Source organism: Phasianus colchicus, chromosome 9, assembly GCF_987193195.1.
Source record: "Phasianus colchicus chromosome 9, bPhaCol1.hap1.1, whole genome shotgun sequence".
NCBI classification, from domain to species: domain Eukaryota; kingdom Metazoa; phylum Chordata; class Aves; order Galliformes; family Phasianidae; genus Phasianus; species Phasianus colchicus.
In genome coordinates, this window is record NC_143444.1 from 2,725,042 (window position 1) to 2,736,765 (window position 11,724).

General features: G+C 37.8%; 1 long non-coding RNA gene across 2 annotated transcripts; it reads right to left on the bottom strand.

Moving 5' to 3' along the window:
* Positions 1-9,296: 9,296 nt before the first annotated feature.
* On the bottom strand, positions 9,297-11,365 carry LOC149916722 (uncharacterized). Of its 2 annotated transcripts, none has more exons than XR_016468934.1 (5): positions 11,121-11,365; positions 10,512-10,583; positions 10,187-10,319; positions 9,648-9,763; positions 9,297-9,558 (listed from the first exon to the last, which is right to left on the bottom strand). It is a non-coding gene; the product is annotated as an uncharacterized LOC149916722 (long non-coding RNA). The 2 variants fall into 2 exon arrangements; XR_016468935.1 differs by having other exon boundaries at positions 10,508-10,583.
* Between the last annotated feature and the right edge of the window lie 359 nt (positions 11,366-11,724).

Below are 11,724 nucleotides of genomic sequence, written 5' to 3' on the forward strand. Positions count from 1 at the left end.
CAGACTGTTTGGCTATTATTATTATAGACTAAATCACAAGACTTTGTGAGTACGCAGGCAATGTAATTCTGTGACTGTGTGCTGCATTAAAGCAGTGACCTTCCACATCAAAAACCTCTAAATTAGAAGCAAAAGTGGTGTATAGAGCCATACCTAGACTGAAAGGCTGGGATTTTGAGGAGTAACTTGGAGCTGAGAATCTCACTGCCTTCACTGGGGTCGGGATTTCACTTTGTGAATTTTAGAATATCTAATGCTGTTAGAGCAGTGCATCTGTCTGGGGGAGAAAAAAGATGAAACTTTGAGTCATGCAGTTTCTGAAGGGTGGTAATCAACAGAATTTGTATTTTAGAGGGGAAAGGGAAGTTCCTGCTGTTAAGAAAGGTTCTGTTTGACTCTAATCTTTTCCACCTGTTGAACAATTATTGATGACTTTCATTAACAGTGCTTTGTTGTTCAGCTATGTAAAAGAGAACAATCAGTCCCGTATTAAGCTACAAGTAAAAAGTCTGTCTTTATTTGCATGGTAATGAAGTATTACCTTAGGTGTTAGAAGTAGAATCAATAGGCTAATGAGATTTTATGCAAACAATCTCAAGTAACAACCTGGGCTCACCCTTAGATAAAAGGATTTGTTTGAAGTAGGAAAATAAGGTTTTTTTTTAAAACAAAGATGTATCCTTATATCAGTGCAAATTGAAACATGAAAAAGAAACTTCTTTTCTATGTACTGTATTATAGAAAATAACTCCACTATGTACTGTATTATAGAAAATAACTCCAATCTGTCTATGGGTAGCAGTAAATGATTACCTAATCGGGATGATTTTTCAAGAAGGTGTATAGTCTTGTGTATTGGTTCCATCCTTTTTTCTTGGTGCTAATATTTAGCCTCAGAGATGAAGTGTCTAGAAGTCCACATCTGAATACAAACTATCCTCTCTATGCATAAAAATAAATAGTTTTTGCCTACAACTTATCAGGTAACACTCATGCTGGGCAACAGACAATACTGCAGGTTAAGAACTGACTATAATGTTGCAATGTGTTGACAGAGATAAACATGCCACAATATTTTGGAAAAGAGCATGAATTTACTTTCATGGCTTTTTTAATGCTATGATAATTATTAAATATGTACATCTTTAAAGTGAAACAATATTGTGGAATAAACAATATTGTTCATTTGAACTTGATGCAAATTATGGTTTGCTGCAGTGATTGATACAGGGAGGGAAACAAGCTCTGTAGCTTCTTGCAGAGAGAGAGAAAACTGCATAGAACTATAGCATGGAGCTGCATCAGGGTGTGCATTGGGAAAAAGATCTGCACCAGAGGGTGGTGAGCACGGAGCAGGCTCCCAGGCCCTGAGCTGCCAGAGGTCACAGAGCATTGGGTCACTGCTCTCAGACATAGGGTTTGGGGTTTTGGTGATCCTGTGAGGGGATGGGAGTTGGACTCCACACTTGTGGATCCCCTTCCAGCTCAGGAAATTCTGTGATTTTGTGATTCAATGGTGCTCTGCTCAGCCCAGCTGTGTCATGGGGTAACAGGATGGAATCAGGGAGACCTACCTGGTTTTAAGTCACCTAGGCAGCCCGCTATATGCTACATGGAGTTGCTATACAGTAAAGTAAAAGTACAGAAAGATGAGTTCAGTTTTGTGGAGTTGTTTGAAATTGCATAAAATGTGATTTTATCCAATGCATACACACACACACACAAAGAGATGATATAAAAACTACTCTACTACTGTTTATTAGACAGATTTGCTAAAAAACCAGTTTCAGCAAAGCATGATCAAGAATCTGCAGTGAAAAGAAAAAAAAAAAACCAACCAGTAAAGACAGAGCTAAATGATTTTTTTTTCCATTTTCCCCGCTAGCTCAAGCATGAGAGAGAAAAACACATTTTTAATCCAGAAATCTACCCTCCCAACAACAACCATCTTTCTCTCTGCTCAGCAAATAGAATGCATTTACACATTCTCTCAAGTGCTTCTGGATGGCTTTGTTTTCATCAGCTGTGCTGGCTGGTGCAATAGGTGTCTGCCTGTCAGACAAACTAAGGTGGGCTGCAATGAAAAGGAAACGTGGAACAGGAAGGCTTCAGACCACCTGGATGCCTTTCTCCTTTCTGCTGGCTAAGGAGCTGATAAACTGCTATTAGAGCATACTGCAGTAGAAGCTCAAATATTTCCTTTCATTTCATGGGTGTTAAGGACAGAATGGATGTCGTTAGGAACATTTTGGATGGCAGAGCAGAAATGTGTTATGTAGATTCTTAACTGAAAATCTGACTTTATTAGAAAGAGAAGAAGCTGGATGCTGCTCCCTCTCAACATAGGTATTTAATACTCCATTCCTTCCTGAGGGCAGTCATCCTGCTCTGACACTGATGGTACCCAAAGCAAACCTGCTGTCTCTTCTTTTCATGAATCTATTTTGTTAATTGTGGAGAAGACCATGGCATGCAGTCCAAGGCATTGGGAGACTTCTGGGAGAGTGTGCTTCTGAGCATGCTCATCTTCGTTCTGACTGTGCATGGCTTTCCTTAGAGATTGCAGCCCTTTCAGGCCAAACAACTTCCATGTTGTTCCCCAGGAGTGAACAGGTATTTAATTAATGAGCTTTGGTAATAAGTAATGAAACGGAATTGATTTTTACTAAAATCTCTCTCTCTCTCTCTCTCTCTCTCTCTCTCTCTCTCTTTTTTTTTTTTTTTTTTTTTTGGCTAAAAATGTTAATGAATCCTGCTCTGTATATGAATAAAACAAAAGTGTCTTTCCCACTGCCTTCTGATGAAACCAGACCCCCTGCAAGCAGCAAAGCAGCATTTCATGGCAGAGCACTTGTGAGTTCTGCCCCCATAGCAAGACTTTGAATTACACAGTGTCTATTCTGAATTTCCTTGGGATGCTGCCAAGTGCTTTGAAAGGCAACCGTCTTGCCTACGAGTAAAAAGGATGCTCATTGAGGTGAATGATGATTCATTTGGCTTCAAAACTGCAGATTGTTCTTGGGAAATTGACTTCAACAACCAAAGCAGCTTTTGCCAAATAGTCTTTACTTTTTAGTGCAGGGAAGACGATAGAAAGGGTGAAGTTGAAAAATGGTGTTATTTTGCAGTGTTAGGAATTCAAAGGTGTTGTGTCACTCACTTCTTTTCACTTCCTTCCCTTCATCCACAGCCACCAATCGCAGACCAAGTGTGACTTTTGTGTGCATGAACACAAAAATTCTACCCGAATTGCAAGTTCAAAAATCTATCTGGCTCCATGGTCTCTCCTGCCATCATTACGAACTACATTTTGGAGAGAAAGGGCAGAACATATAAGCTTTCTGTGGTGTAACTGCTGGACATTGACAGGGCAGTGTTCCTGCTTTGTGCAGGCAGGAAGCCAGACTTCATATGACATGCTGTGCTTCCTAGTGGTGGGCTGGTGATGCTTTCTGTTTCCTTGTTTCAGATAAAGATCGGATCAAAGTTACGTAAAATTGGAGAGTAAAACTGATAGGATGCAAGAAGTGTTGGCGTGTTTTTTTTCATCAGCACCTTACACAAGTTTGTTTACTGAAAATGTTTTCAATTATATATTTATTGAGTTTTTAATTGAAAAGACCAAGTGTAAAAAAATCTGACAAGCTAGACAAGACTTTCTGCTTTGGTTACAGCAGCTCTGCTGAAGAACTTATGATATATTCCATAACTATTTATGAGTTAATTTCTTTCACTGATATAATTTTTTTTTAAAGTCCTTCTACATATTCCTTTCATTTCTCCTACTGTGGAACCCAAGGGAACCAGAAAATTATAATCTAAAGGCAGTGGTTACAATGAATTATAATTTTACTGTTTCCCATATGAAGAATTAGTTGCTTCAGTTTCTCATTTTTGTTACAACCTTTGTCTTGAGCATAAATTATCTAAATTTTCCATTGTTTAATATTCCATGCAATATCTAGTGGAAGAAAGACAGTTTGACCTTTGTGCTATACTGCTTTCTGATTTAGATTTCTTTTCATATATGTTTAACAAGAGAATAATCAAAACAGCCATCTCCTTGCTGTTTTTAATAACATTAGTCATTGAAACAGCAGTTTTTGTGCTCTGTAGTTGTGCAACAACCTGGTGCAGAAAGACAGTGGTAGGGGGATAACCTGCATGGGATTTCATCTTCCTATAATTTGCTCCTATTTTTTATAGGACATCAAAAGTTTAACTGAACTGCTTTGAGATGGGGGCAGGTTAGCTGTCTGGTGAACATTCTAATAACTACCTGCTTTCTATTATTTCTGCTTTGAGAATTTGGTAAAGAACATAAAATAGTTTTTGGGGATCTTGAATGGGAAATTGTTACTGCTTAGTTCAACTTTTCATAGATGTACTCTAGCAAACGTGAATTGAGTACTGAATGAAAAACAAAGCCAAGTCTCAAGCCAAGTACAGGCTTTGCTACAAGTCTAACTGGCCTTGGCATAGGTTTCTAAGAATGTTAGAATGACAAATAGTTGTTCTGAAGATAAGTTTTTTTGTTTCTATATTTTGTTTGTTTCCCTATGAAAGAAGACCTGGTAGCTCTTTATTCTGGATGAAATCCACCCGCAGGATTTCTCATTCATTGTTCCACATCCACTCTGTCTGCCTGAAGGCTTGTCTACATGAGAAAATATGTATTAGGTTATTATGGGAATCTATCCCATTCCACCCATGTTGTCTCTCTTTAAAAGTGGAATAAATTATGTAGACAGCTAAATGATCAATAGCTGGAATCTGGGACTTACATGCCCAGAAAGGACGTCCGTATGTGATCTAAACGAAGAGTTCTCACTATGCTATAAATTCATTTTACAACACACCACTTTTTCTGCAGGAAATCAGTCTGCATCAGAATGGTCAGTGTGTAAAGAGTTACATCAGAGTAACTCTGGCACAAAACCATCAGCAAATGCATGAAATATTCTAATCATGTCAGTAAATTGTTGAGAGACAAAAGTGCCTCAGCCTTGGGAGGCCAAAATACATGGCTCTTCCATGAGTATTAATGTGAGTTTCATTCACAACAGATGTCCTGCTGAGTAAAGATAATTTTTGGTAAGGAATAAATGGTGTATCATTGTCATGCATCCTGCAGTGGTGATGGACTGAGGCTCCACAAAATGTAATGCTCAGTTGCTTTTGGCCATGTTTCTTTTTCTTGTATTTTATCACTCTAGTGTATTATTTTCTTTGGAATAGCAAAGCATCATAGAAATTATTTCTGCATGTTCTCTTTAGCATCAGTATATTTTTCTATGTATGTACGTTTTCTTCATAATCTCCTTCTTCAGAGTGGAATTTTGCACTCAATCTAGAAAAGCAGAATTAAAACTGCAAATGCCATCCACCACAGTGAATGCTGGTTGACATGACTTCAACCACCATTTCTCAACCTAATTCCCATGAGTGATGTGTGATATTAATGAAAAAACAATCTCAATGACTGTTTTCTATCAGCTCACTCGATCAAGTCAGACAACTTTCAAACGGCAGCGACAGAAACAAAGTGTGAGCGATGGGGAGGTTTCAAACATCTGAATGAAGGGATCCAGAGAAAGAATCAAAGTAATTGCCTAAATCAAATTGTCCTTATTCAATCCCTCTGTTAAATCATATGTAAGGGCTAGGGGTAAACCCAGCAACCAGAGATCTCAGCTGACAGCACACAAAGCCTCTCTCTCTGTTGATGGCTTGGACAGCCTTGAACCCAAAGGCGACAAATCTGAGGCTGAGCTGTTCCTGCAAGCCCACCACATGCCAGATCCCATTCTCACCTGTCTTCAGCATGGTGAGAGAGAGCAGAGGATGAAATATGAATTGCCATAAAGGGCAGCTGCTGATTTTTTCATTGTGGATGAGGAACCAGTACATAATCCCTGCTGCAGACCAATCAGTGCCATCCTATAGAAATCTGATGTCATTTATGGTTGGGTGTTGGAAATTATGCATGCTGGGTAACGCTGCAGTCCAAGCTAGTGTACCTACTTCAGGTGCAAATACTTATTTCTATTTCTATTTTTTAGCTATCTTATTCATTGTCTTTCCTATTAAGATAGTTATGTTAGACTCTGATGATAGAAAAGCCTTCCCAAGCTACCTGTGCAGCGACTTTGCAGATCATTTTGAGAGACATTTTAGAAAGTCTACAGTATTATTTCCAAAGTTCTTTTAATAGTGTTGAAATGCAATTAGTTTTATAGGAAATTGGGCAGTAAGTCAATACAACAGGAATTGAAGAATAATTAAGAATGATTGTGGAGTAAGGGAACTAGTTCATAAAGCATTGTAAGCCTTATAATTTCTAAGTCACCAGCTCAAATGTGATCTGTTTACTGAATGTAATCTATTTTAAACATGAAGTTTTTTTGTCATACAAATATCTTGAAGAATGTAAGAATTTCCTTAGGTTTTGCTGAAGTTACTGAGATGCTTAGCACTGATAAAGTGCATAAGTGCATTTTTCCAGGATATGCAACATGGGCTGGACAATATTTCAGTTAACTGAGGACTTCTACAACAGTGCCACAGTTGGCACATCTGCTCTGCTTTAACTGCATGGTCTAGAGTTTCCTTGAAGAGACTTATTTTCTGCAATCACAATGTGCAGGCTTTACCCATGTTGGCAAAGTGATCTGTATTTAATTCAAAGTAGTTGTATGCAGATCTGGAATTCCTACATTAAATAAATCTTTCCACTTTGCAAAGAAGGTGGTCCTTTGTTTCAGGTTATTATTCAGAGTGAGAACATTGATTGCCTCTCTTATTTTGGGATTTAACTTTAGAGCAGTACCAAAGGAAAATCAATGTATAAGTTCATGTTCTATCTCAAAATCAATCAAAATTCTCATTTCTTATTAAATATATGAAGTTCGATAATACTATTTCAGAAAGATATTTAACATAAATGCCTCTAACAAAGAACAGAAATATGAAGTCTATTGGCAAAGACCTACTCAGAGTAGGGTGCTGCATTTGTGCTTTGTGGCCAGTTCAAATGGCCTGTTTTTTTAGCATGATGTCCTGGTATCATATGCAGAAAACAGAGCTAAGCAGTGATATTGGTTTCCTATTTGTGAAACTGGTTTGTGATGTCCCTGGCCTTTTAAGATTTGATGTGCATGATAAAATGTTCCAACTGGAAAACAGCCAGGTCTTTTTTACATCTTATGACATTAGGATCACAATTTTACTGCTGTGTCCCCATGGAAGAAAAACATCTTGGCTCCAATTCAGAGAAACATCTAAGCATGTGCTTAACTCTAAACAATCCACTGGAATCAGCTAAACATGCATAAAAGCTTTGCTGACTTGAGCCTCTGGGCAGTGGAGCTCATCAATAACAAAACTAAGTGGATTAAATAGAGGCTCTGGTTAAAAAACCCTTGTGATAAAATCAAACACGCTCCAGTGCTTTTCTGAATCAGAAAACTTCCCTACTGTGGTGCTGAAATACAAGAGCTGGAATGGGAAGAGTATCATGGGTTCCAGAAAAGGATTTGAAAATCAAAAGTGTATGCAGTAGTTGGCTAGAAAGAAGTACAGGGAGGCAGGTTTGAAGTGAAAATTGGAATATGGAAGGATTGAGCATCAGATGAATCAAATAAAGTGGGAGGTAGCCCCAGGTGCTGGAATCATCCAGCACTGTCATTTTGCAAGAAAGACTCAAACAGACCAAAAAAAAGCAAACAATCAATAGTGAAGGATGCAAAGCCAAATGAAACTCTGCTAGCCAAATGTGCAAAATTTTCCAAGAATGTATTTATAACCTCCTTCTAAAAAATGAAATAGAGCATCTGGCTCTCCACTGTGGGTGGAAAGGCTGGGGAAGATGTATTTTTTGTGATACAAGAGGCTATGAAGGGAGAATAAAATGCCAAAACAGAGATAAGGTCAAGCCTAGCAGACACTTTTTCAGCAACATATGAAAGCAACACACATGGAGAGCCATCACTCCTGACAGGGAGCCTGGATTCCTGGTGGTGATGCTCTTATTAGTTCCTAATAAGACACAACTCACTGACATGAAGGACAACCCATCTAACATGTGCAGGGAAGACACAGGCCACTGAAGGGCATCAATTGCTGCAGCTTCTCTAATCACTGTGTGATATGCTAAGGAAAAGAAATGAAAGACTTAGAGGGAAAGGACAGAAAATGTTTGAAGCTTTGCTCTTTTGGTATGAGAGAGACTTTTAGGGTTTGGAAAAGATAGTTAGAGAGGTTCCCCTGGACCTCCATCTCTATTTTCATGTGTATATATATGAAGCTAGATAGATAGTGAGGAATTTGGTTCAAAAAGTTTTTATTTCATACAAATCTGCTTCAAATGTATGACCTGAATTTCAAGCTACGCTCCATTTACTGTATGGAGGGAAAAAAGAAAGGTATTTTGTAGAGTAAGAAAGAGAAAAATCAATTAGAAATTAGCAAAGGATTTCTTGTGAAACTGGGTGAGTTACAAACAATACAGAATTTCATTTTCAAATGAGGAAAGAAATATGGTACACCTATGCTGCCATTGTCTTAGATAAAATCTAAATATTCTTTTTTTTTTCTTCCTGTTTGTGGGCCAATCAGAAACTGCTAATAAGAAAGGAAAAAACAAAGCAAAGCAAATAAATTAAATCCTAAGTTTAACAACAACAAATCCACTATTTGTTGTTTTTTATTCATGTAAGTCATATCAGCAAATTCTACTCTCTGAGCAAAAGACTACAAAAGTTTCAGAGGGATAGAAATGCGACAAATACAGTACTACTACATTTGCAGCTCCCAGTTCTCACTGCATATTTTTTAACGGTTGTATTTTCACTTATTTTTCTTTTTTAAAATATATCTTATTTACTTTCTTCCCTAGATATCTTCAGTTCAGCTGCTGAAAACAAAGTACCTTCTGGTCCAAGTAAGCTCATGAAGAAACTGTGATATTTGGCCCCTAGGTGGTATGAAGAGCAGGTCAACGCTATTCCCAGGCTCAACATCCTTCCTACACTGGAGATATGGATTGCCAAAATTTGGACTTAGTGGTTTCAAACTTCTGGCCATTATGTGATGTCTCCTGCAAGCAAATATTGGAGCCTATTTCTAGCATCATAATTCAGCTGCAAATTGCACAGGCATAGATATAGCTTTTCTTCAGGCAATGTGCTCCTAAAGAATAAACCTGAATTAGTGAACTTAAAAAACCCCCAAGAGTAGAGTAATTTTCACCTATAGTACTACTATAAGGCATATTTATTGTTCTTGATTTCCTTTGATTTCATTTCACAGACATATCATAAATCCAATAAAATTGCTCACCTCTGAGCCTCACAAAATCTTGATCAGAAGATATGGAATAATGTGGTTTTCACACCCCTGCTCATGATCAGTGATTTCCCCTTTGCAGATTCTCTTTAACTTTCTAATGGGTGAAACTGAATCTTACATTGGTTCAGTTGCTTTGTGTCTGGACACTGGAAGTGGATCTAAGCACAAATCTACAGTCTTACCAGGGTCAACTGCTTTAAATGGTCTTACCTAGATTGGGAAAAAAAAAAAAAGTACTTACTCTTTATTGAAGTCCTAGAGTACTTTGAAAGATAGAACCTATTATTTTTTCTTCTTACTTCCAGCCTCTGCCTCACATCTGACTTCAGCATATTGCAAAGCTGTTTCCTAAGGTATTTAGTCTTCTCAGCCTGTTCTGCTGCAATATGTGCAGATACATGTCTGAACATTAACCCTGTGGTAATATTAGGATTAGCTCATTTTTCCTACTGCATTTTTTTACTAGCAAATTTATCTCAAAATCTATGTTTTTTATATTAAAACTATGCACAGATCAGTGTTTCACTCCTAAAGCAATTTAGTACTCCTTTTCATCTATGAAAATGAATGTGGCGCTCACTGTAATCCTTTCAGAATACCATCCTGTTCTGCTTGGTAATAATCACTTTCATTTTACATCAAGCTAAACTCCCGATCCCATGGAAGTTGACAGGAAATTTGTAATTGAATGAAAAACAGACTTTTACCAAAGTCTGTAAATTTTCTAACAAAACGATGGTATCACCCTTCATAAGTAAATCAAATCTGTAACAGATGGTTTAATATATGCAGGTCATCTACAAAGATAACACAGAGAGCACTAGCACTTTCTAATTACCTTTGTTGCCTTCATGAAGTCCCTGCCCATGGTTCATGATGAGGTTAAGAAAACCCTGTTATGCTCTCAATTGGGATAAGGCAACTTGATGATCCTGGAGGAGGCGTCATCCCTGCTTCATGACTGCAAAACACTGAAATCCTCCCTTTTGAAAGATGTACTAAAGGTATCATCAAAATGCTAATTCTTCTTGTCTACTAGAGGAAATAGCAGTAGTCTCTCTGCACACAAATGCATCTGAGACTATGCAAAAGCATTCATGCTTTTAGAGGAGACAAGAAACAAAACTGTTCAGATGAAGAAATCCAAACTCTTTTGTACTTGCATGGAATAAATGCATATCTTTTTCCCTCCCCTTCAGGACTGTGAATCTGCCTTAGCTCTTCAGGCCTCAACTCTTCAAAAAAAAAAATTGTGTATAAGCTTACTGGGGGGTCTCCAGAGATGGAGGTTAACTTCTACACTGCCAAAATGCTGTTATTCATTGGCTTATGGAAATAGATGGATAGATTTGAACGCAGTGCCACATTTTGGTCTGTTACACTTTGTGTCCCTTCTATTAAGATTCATTCTGAATTTGTAGGTCAGTACTTTTGGATCATTCCAGTTGGGTAAAAAAAAAAAAAAGGTGGAAGAACTGCACTGAGTGTGCAGAGATATCATTAAACTGATCAAACCGATTTTTGGAGATGTTGCGTAAGGTGCACAGGTAAAGGTGAGAGTTTGAAAGGGAAACAGGCAGTGCTCTGCCAACCTGGACAACAAAGTTTTGAGATGCAGTGATGGAAGGGAAGAGGAGAGTAGCTAACACTAATTGATAAGTAAAAGAATTGTTTGATTTTCTTGTGTATGGTGTCCTTTTAGTTAGCATATATATAATTACTGTAAGTTATATGATTTGTTCATACTGTGTCTGAACAAAAATTATGTTCACCTTGGTTTCTGTACTTTTTTTTTCCTGGTAACTTAGTTAAGCAGAGCTGATTTGTTTTTAAAGTTATCTTCCTTTCTTTCATTCCTTTCTCTTTACTTCTCCTTTCCTTTTGTTTCCTTCCCTTTTTGCTTTTTTCTTTTCTTCCTTGTCTTTTTCTCCTTTTTCTTCTTTCTTCCTTTCTTTTTTTTCTTTCTTTCTTTCTTAAGTTTGCTGGGATTTGTTCCTTATATCTGTATAGTGGATGTGGTTATCTGATTTTTAAAGAAAAATGCATGTGAACTAATGAATGACTGAGATAAAGTTTAACAAGTAATCAAGTTCCCCTGCTATAATTCCCCCAAAGTCTTACTGAGATGGTTGGGCCAGTTTCTATTGACATTAAACGCAGATGGGGCCAAAGAAGAACAGACGTGTCCTAGCTTAAAAGTTAATCCCTGCAGGCATTCAAGGCCAGGCTGGATGTGGCTCTGGGCAGCCTGGTCTGCTGGTTGGTGACCCTGCACGTAGCACAGGGGTTGAAACTAGATGATCATTGTGGTCCTTTTCAACTCAGGCCATTCTATGATGATGAATGGAGAGCTCATTAAATTCCCGTGGACTGTGA